A 9,491-nucleotide genomic window follows, 5' to 3' on the forward strand; every position below is an offset into this window, starting at 1 on the left:
TCAGCGGGAGACATTTTCTGTTTACTTTGGGCTGCAGATGATATCAGAAATCATATCCGTCAACACGCTGCTCAAGTATAGTTCACACCTGTAAGTACAAGTTTATTTATGTAGCATCTTATCATACGGGGAGGTTATTGAAAGATAAACCTTATTGATTCCTCGCTGGGAAAACGCAGACGTTACAGCAGCTTAAAAGACATAAGGAGGGAAAGTGATGCGTAATAATAAAAAACGATGTAAAGGAAATAGTAGAGAATGAAGTAAATACAGAAAGGTACGGACAGGTTTAAATCAGAATTTATAGAATAAGCTAAAGGGCATTAAAGGTGGTTAATTAGAAGCATTGTTAAAAAGGACAGTCTTAAACTAATTGGCTATAGCTGGGGGATATGTCAGGTCAAAGGGGAGCAGATTCTAAAAGTCATTTCAGAATGTTTGAGCATTCTCTGAGCACCACTAGTTGACCGTTCCCTGCAGGTCTGAGAGACTTATGAGGCTTGCACTCAGCAAACATACCTCTCATATTAACCACTGAGAGACTTCAGGCCTAAAAATCAAAACTGGAAGCCAGTGCAAGGATCTGAGAACTGGCAGCAGCATTATGAATGAGTTGTAATTATTCAGGAGGCAAGTAGGGAGTGCATTACAGTAGCCCACCTGACATGAATGAGCTTTTCTAAATCTTGCTCGGACATAACTCATTCTCGCTGTGTTCTCAAAATGCCAGAGTGATGATATTGTTACAGCTTTGATGAGGCCACTGACATTTAGATCCTCACCAGTGATTACAGCCAGATCCTTGGCGTGGATGTTATTTTTTAGTGCCTCCGACTCCAGGTGAGCGCTCAGTGCCAGCCTTCGTCTTTATTACCAGATAAAGAATGAAGGCCCCTGGGTCACTTGTTCCAGACCAAAGCTGAAAATGATGTATTGCTGCTTCTTAGGGCGAGTCTACTCAGGTTCCACTTTGTTGTTTGAAAAAAATCCAACATGTTTGTCAATTAATCTAACAACTATTTTACTGATTAATCAATTCATTTAAATGCTTCATTCCCCTGAAATGATTTTTCTATAAGAAGCCGAGTGCATAACCCAACAAGTCCAAGGTGCACAAACGCAGTCAATCAACATAAAATAAGCAGAGATTCTTGTCATAACATTTTCTCAAACACTTACTCAATGGAAATTGTAAAGCTGCAGGCAGACGACTTTATAGCTTCATGAGTTTAGCAGGTACAAGGTCAAAATATATTAAAAAGCTCTCCCTGCTAATGAATAGAAAACGCGTTGAGTGTTTTTTTCTGCTCCCGCCGGAGCATCTTCCAGAATAGTACTTGTGCGTTTTGTCTTTAGGTACTCGTGCGGTGCTGCTGTGGAATGCCATTGAAACGGCGTGCAGTGTAAAAACAACCTTCATTTTGCGATAGTTTGGAGCACTTGCGTACTTTTATAGCCTTCACTTCTATGAAACTTTTACACTGAACCAACCCTGATGCAGCTGTCATTTTCTAAAGCTGTAGAATTCAATGCAGCCGACCTCTGACTGGAGCCAAAAACGACGCACCAGTTACTTAGTGACACTGAAGACAAACATTCATCGCAATGAACTGAAGTATTTTAGAAAAACGTTTCAGAATCATGCGTTGGTTTATAATATTTTTGTTCCCACACATTCTGCGTCTATTACGTCTAATCAAAGCATATCTAACATAAAGTTCCATAGCATGACATGATACGACCACTGGTCAGGGTGGAAGCAGGCTAAGCAAGGTGTTCCAGACAAACCCCTCAACTGCAATGGTTTTCAGTTCAACCTTGGGGATCACTAGGCGTTTCCAGGCAGGATTAGATATGTAAAACCTCCAGAAAATGCTAGAGTCTCCTCCCAGTTGGACATGTCACTACAAACAGCTCATGATCATAGGGAGGGTTGGAACATAGACCAACTAGTAAGCCAAGAGCTTCACCTTTGAGCTCAACTGCCTCTTTGCCACGATGGTCTGTTTCAACACCAACATTACTGCTGACACTCCCCACATCCGTCGGTCCATCTCATGTTCCATTTTACTGTCACTCATGAGCAAAACATACTGAAACACCTTCGCTCGGGGCAGCAACTCACCCTCAACACAGAGGTAGCAATCCACCAGTCTCTGTCAAAGAACCATTGAGGTGCTGAGTCTCATTCCAACCCTTTGCGATGAAGGTCACAGCTTGATGAAGCCAATAAAACCTTGTCATTTGCTCAAAGCAGAGATGTGACTTTCCAAAACCAGACACCTTTTTAACTCTGGCTGTACCTTGACAACCCGTCCTTGAATATCACAAACAGGATCCAGACAAGAAGCAACCTTGGTGAACTCCAACATTGCCAAGAATATGGACACACTTTTGGTGGTGCAAGGCCTGGATCACTTGTTGTAACCCACAGGGATCCTGGGGAATAAGGTTGTAAGCCTTCTTCAGCTTCACAATACACATGTAACTAGATGGTCAAACTGCCATGACAGCCTCAGCAACTCCACAAGGGTAAAGCGCCGGTCTACTGAACCACAGCCAGGATGGTATTCGCATTTCCATTGGTCCTCCTGCATCTGATGTTCAACAATCAAGCCTCATACCCCCATAACAAGAACACAGCCTTCGGTCTCCCTTTTTGAAAATGGTAACTACCACCTCAGTGTGCTACTCCACAAGCACCGTCCATAAACTCCACACAACAATAAAAAGATGTGTCAGCCATGACAGCCCAACAGCGTCCAGACAAATGTAGAGTGAATATCGTCCACACCTGGCGCCTTACCACTGCCAACATGTATCATATCAGTACTGCCATTCAGCCTTGGGTATAGGAAATCAAAACAATCTAGTGACTGACAGCACATGCAATTTGTAAGTGCACTCAGAAGCTTTAGTAATATTCTCTACGAGTCTGGACCTGGGAATACCTAATGGAAGATCTGGATACTGCAGATGCATCAGTGTTCAAACTACCTTTGCAACTTCATCTGTCATGAACACCAAAGGACGACTGCTGCATTTGATGTCTGTAGGGTCAAATATGTAGACCAGAATGAGGTAATTCTGCAGTGTATGAAACTGGCATACAGTGCACAAGCTTAACTGCGGATATAAAAGTGAGATTCTGGCTCTGTTTCTCCTCGGGAATAAATCTCAGAATGTGTCCTTATGTCCTGATTTCCTTAAGATCCTTCTTCTGCAGCGATACTATAGCAGAAAGTGTCTTCATTTTTCTTCCTCCTCACATAACAGGGGACCACTTAAAATATTCATCAGTGATGTATCACTATGCTCTGTTCTCCCCAACACATCCTACACACACCCTCTCCCTCTCTCCTCTCTGTTGCCTTTCCTTTGTCTCTTGCATCCAAAGTGTTATACAACGATGACGATAGCGGCCGACGTCCTGGGTCTGTGTTTGCGATAAGAGCAGGAGTGTTTATGCCTTCCTGTAACAGAATTAGCTGTCGCGTTGAAACACTATGCGGATGCCAGAAAGCTTCCACAACCACCAAAGACGTCTTGCTCAGTCCCCCAGAGGACGCCGCTCTCTCCCACTATAGTGAGGAGGTGGTCTCTTTTATTCTCTCTCTCTTTATGCTGTTTCATTTTGAGATGAAAAGTGAGGGATGCAGGAAAGGTTAGAAAGAAGCGCAGACCTGCAGAGAAAGGAGAGGAATTTGTCGAAAAACGGCATAATTGATCCACAGAAATCTGATCCAAACACTTGAGGTGAGCGTCAACGATGGGCACACAAGCGATTAAAATGACTCAAGCACTTGTAATATTATTGTAATAACGTAAAACGAATTTAGAAGGCCTTCTTTCTCCTCCATTGTTGTCAACTCGGCTGCTCATTTTGCACTTTGAATCAAATCCACCAACTATCTGTCATTTATCGCTCAAGACACAAAACCAGAAAGCCCAATTATGAGCCGTTTGATGAGAAATGAGGGATTGTTCGCTTTGAAATGTGCCACAATTCGGGCTTTTATGTATCGTCTCCCTATCTCTATCTATCTCCTCCCCTCCTTTTCACAGAAGAAGCGCGCCTTAATGTGCGTGATTGTGCACGTTACGGAGAGATCTCGTCCCAGAAAGGGCTGACAGGTGATGTGCCACTCATCTCGGTAATTTCCCCCAAAACAGTTGGCCTCCTGCCAGTGCACTTGCTCACGCTCAATCAGCCTCAATCAGCAACATACTTGCTAAAGTGTCTGCAGCCTCGGCGGCGTGTGCGTGCGGCGTCTGGGCTGTTTATCCGCCTTTTTGTCGTTTCATTGTGTGTGATTGAAATGCCATCTTCCCCCCCCTCCAATTCAGTTTGCTATTGTTGCTTTTCTTGATCAAACGCACACAGAAGTTCTGATCCAGTTTTTTTTTTTTTATCCACAGTCGGTTTTTAATCTCTCTTCTATTTTGGGCTCTGGAGGACCAATTCCAAGCTTTGATTACACAACAATATACAGCAGTATGGTCCCACTGTTCACTGCCGATGGGGCAGCTGTTCTTTCTTTCTTTACAAGTTTGGTTTTCCTTTTTTTATTTGTTGCCAGTAAATATACTCCCACCCAACCATCGCATACACATTTTCGTACAAAATTAAAGCATGAAATGAGTCAGCAGATACGGTTTCAGTTTGACAGCAGAATTTGTGTATCGTCTGCATCGATAAGGTTAGTGTTGCGGAAGGTCACCACGCTTATTTTCCAGTAACAGAAAAGCTCTGTTTACTTCTGGCTGTGGGTGACATCAGACATCATCTGATACGACTTCAATCCGTCAGAATATGCTGAAATTACTGCCGCAGATGTAGATCCTCCCTAACAGATAGCTGGCGACATAGATCCCTTTGAAACTGCATTCTTTATGAAGTCGAGGTAAGCTGGATGATGTTGGAAAAAATACTTGCATTTAAAGGGAATTTACTCTGGCTGGTGCAAAAAAAAGAAAACAAACTGAGGATACAGGAAAGGATGCCGGTGTTTCTGACAAGATGTATGTATCTGTTCTAGTCTTTTTGTGCAGCAGTTTGTATTTTTGCTTGTACACAACATCAAAAACACATCTGAAGCGTTTTATCTTCCCCAAGTTAGCAAGGCTGTACATCCTGGGCAATATATCATATAATACACTCGCTGCTGGAGTTTTAGTGGATGTAGAGAAACTGTATTTTCTTCTTCTCCTTGCTGCAGGTCTTGGTGTTTGTTCAGACACACTCCCACCTTTCTGTTTTTCCAAGTGTAACTGGGCATTCATTAAAAACAGGAAGTTCCAGCCAAGCAATCTGGCTCAGCTAAGGTTTTTCTGGCTGTGCTTTATGAATGGTTGCTACGGTAACCAGGGAGTTAAGTTACCATCTTTTCTAACTTTCTCCTGTTTCCCCTTTTATTTCTCTGTCGTGCATCTTGCACTGAGGAGGAGCAGCCATTCAGAGGCGAAGGGTTAGAGTTAGAAAGTCACTGTATTAAAGCAACGCCGGTGTTTAGAACGTTACCGCAAGATGCAGTTTTGTTAGAAATGTGCTATTTCTGTGCAGTTTTGTGTTACTGTATTAGAGCTGCAATGATTTTTTTTCTTTGGAGTGACGCACGTAATAACAAAACCACAGCAAATTGTTTTGCTTCTTAGCTCAACAGAGGATTTTAGTGTCTTTCAAAAATTTTGGTTCACTGTCACCAATTCTCATCAAAACTCACGGACAAAAGTTAGCAACTGACTGATGAACACAAGAGAACACTTAGCTGCTGAAGAACAAATTATTTCCTTCTGGAGATGGTGGAGACCAAAACAGAGATAAAAAATAAAATAAGAAACTACAGGGGCAGAAATATGACTTAAGACAAACGATAGCCAACGTTTTCACCAGAACAAGTTTCCAAAGTGACAGTGTGTTGTGTTTTCAGCATTTTATACTTACTTTATATGGATTAAAAAACACTTTCAGTTATTACCTAAATAAGAAAACACAAAATAATTGTACATATACACGACTTTCTCTCATGCACCCTTGATGGAAGGAGCAGTTTGAGGGTTTGCATGCATCAGTAAGCAAATATATTTTGCAGATCTTCTCAACTCTACAGAGTATTTTTGTATCTTTCAGGTTATTGTTTTGGTTTTACTGAATCGTCCACAACTTTACAGTTTTGGTCACCAATTTTGACCAAACACTTGAAAAACTTACTTTACTCCAACTGACAAGCAGCAACCAGCTGGTGAAGTCAGAGGAACGTTTGACTGGAGATCAAAACAGAGCCAAAAAAAACAATCATCATGGGAGCAGAAAGATTACTGAAGACGAACGCTGGTGTTGTTCTTTGTCTGTAGGGCAAATGTGAGGGAAGATTTTCACTAAAACAACTTTTTAAGGTGCCATTGTGTCAGTGTTATGCTTTTAAGTTGTTATATTTCTGCCAAATGGACAAAAGATTCAAAAGTTTTTGTCACATTCTCACACAGGATGTGCAATGAAATGCCAAATGACTGCTGTCAAGGCTGTGCAATACCAATAAGACGTTATACATATACATATATACATTAAAAAACAATTCTAAAAAATAAAAAACTATACAAAATTTAAAAAAAGAAAAACAAATCTATTAATATTTAGTTAAACTACACATAAATAAATTGTCTTAGTAAATCTTTATAATACAAACTTTTGCATTGTAATAAATACACTTACATGACTTTCCTGCGTGCAGCTTTGATGGAACGAGGAATTCACCACAATTTGAGCATTTTTTCTATTAGCAGCTTAAAGTATATTGTAATTTGAACCATATTAATGTTGAGTATTTGAACAGGTTGCTGATGAAAAACTAATAAGGGAGAAAGATTTTTATCGTACTGTTCGACATATGTGTTCAGTTTTTGCTACAGTACTTGCAGGTTTTTATGCATGCGACGGCAAGTAGCCGAAAGCCTCCAATCACACAAAGTCAAGCAGTAACAGGTAGCTGTGTGCACACACCGACACAGGAACTGGAGCTTTAAACCAATATTAGAAGTCACGATTTGCTCAGCGAGGTTTTCATTTTGTAGATAGTGTTATATTGCAAACATATATCGAGTTTGTCCACTGGGAAACTGCTCAATAATATCCATCCTCCGTGAATCTTCATCTCCATTTCCCCTCTCGTCCTCCCTTCCCCTCACTTTCCCTACCTTTCCGTCTCCTGCCTCCCCATCCATTCCTTTCTCATCTTCTCTCAGCGCGATCCTGCCCTCTCATACATTTTAATGGCAGCAGTTTGATCCGACTGGTCCAAAAAAAAAACAAAAAACATTCAAATGTGTCCACCCATGTTGAATAAATACATAATTTAGCAACACAAGTCAACTACTGTTCACTCTTCTGGAAAAGACAAGATAAATATTTCAATTTCTGAAGAGTGGGTAAAGTGGGATTTAGTGAGAGATGAGATGCTGAGTCGTGTGTGGTTGCCAACTCTAATTTAAGAAGTGTTTCTGTTTGAATCCGCGCAGATTTATAGTGTTTTTTAAACGCAGCAGACAGATACTGTTGGATGACTGTTCATCACTGGTCTCATGCATACAAATTGGCCGAGCCGACGCAAGAAAAGTGCTTTCAAAAATAAAAACACTAAGCGTATAGTAGATGAAAATGACACTCTTCATTTAGTAACGGCACCACCTAGATGTCTTAAAGTGCAAATGTGAAAGCTGAGGAACAGAAGTGCGATGCCTGAGCTTGTACGTGACAGCAGGGTAACCCAGATATACTTCGTCCGCCTCCAAGTCACGTCCTCCAAATCCTGGTGGAGGATCCCGAGGCATTCCCAGGCCAGATGGCATACGCAGCATAATTCTTGAAGTGTTCTCTGGCTTTGCCCTAAGTTGTGCCTCGAATACTTCTTTTGGAAAGTGTCCGCAGGCATCTTAAACAGATACCTGAAACACCTCAAAAGGCTCTTTTCAAAGCACAAGCACAGTTGTTCTACTCTGAGCTCCCTCCAGATATCTCCGCTCTGCAACTTGTACCTGATGCTGGGTTCAGATGCCGTGTGAAGGAAACTTATTTCTGCTGCTTTTATCCGGATTTTAACTGTCAGCAATGCTAGCAGCTTATGGATTGCAAAGTTGTTCTGTCTGTCCATCAGCTGCTGAAGAGTCTCCACAAATAATAAATAGATTTCAATGCAATTTGTCACAGAAAGTCATATGCAAGAGTTAGAAGAACTTTGCTAATATTCTTACTTTTTCCCTGGAACCAAAATTTGTAGCTCTGCCTCTGATACTTTAGTGCTGCTTAGCATGATGACATCCATCCATCCATCCATTATCTATACACCGCTTAATCCTCACTAGGGTCATGGGGGTGCTGGAGCCTATCCCAGCAGGCAACCAAGCACACTCACATTCACACCTACGGACAATTTAGAATCACCAATTAACCTCAACATGTTTTTGGACTGTGTGGGAGGAAGCCGGAGAACCCAGAGAGAACCCACGCTGCACGGGGAGAACATGCAAACTCCTCGCAGAAAGATCCCAGGCCTCCTAACTGTGACACGAACTGGCGACCTTCTAGCTGCAAGGCAACGATGCTACCCACAAAGCCACCTTGCAGCCATTTCAATGCAATTTTATGACATATCCAAGAGTTAGAAGAACTTTGCTAATATCCTTACTCTTTTCCTGGAGTCAAAATTTGTAGCTCTACTTCTGATACTACAGTGCTGCTTATCGAATATTAGCATGATGACATGCTTACTTACAGTGCAACAGACAATAAACGTTACCTTCTACCAATCATTAGTTGCTATGGTGGCCATGTTGGCATGCTAATGTTAGCAGATAGCTCAAAGCACATAAAATGTGACCCTTGTGGAGCTGCTAGCATTGCAGGGTCTTTGGATTAGAGAACTGATGAAAGATTTATCAAGAGTAAATGTAACAAGTCAATAACAGAAGATGTGCTGTAAGACCTGCTATGTAATTACATTTAAAAGTCCCATTTTGTGCCACTTTCAGCAAATTAACTAAAGTCTCACATTTCCCTAGAATGTGTCTATCAATGTTTCTACTCAAAATACTGTAAAGATGGTAAATTTTACTGTGACTGTGCTGCTATTCACACCCCCTTCAGGAAGAAAACTCTCTCTGCATCTGTAACTTTCTCTTTGAGTGAGCATTTTACATGAAACTGTCACCAAATTCACAGCACAGCCATTGTTTATAACTGGTGTATGGTAAGATTGTCTGACCTTATTGCGGTTACCAAACCAGCAGGAGAAGAACTGCACTAGTATGTATCTTCATATTGTCACAGCTTTTATTTGACACCTCCAAGTTTTAAAGACGTGCAAAATTAATTAATTTTTACCATCTCACCATAAAGTTAGTCTTTATAGTCAAGTCATGACAGAGGAAGCAATTAGTCTGAGGTTTTCATATCACTTTTTTTTTGCCACAAAATGCATAACATCTCACATTGCAAA

Source organism: Stegastes partitus, unplaced genomic scaffold, assembly GCF_000690725.1.
Source record: "Stegastes partitus isolate 25-593 unplaced genomic scaffold, Stegastes_partitus-1.0.2 Scaffold1480, whole genome shotgun sequence".
Classification (NCBI taxonomy): Eukaryota; Metazoa; Chordata; class Actinopteri; family Pomacentridae; genus Stegastes; species Stegastes partitus.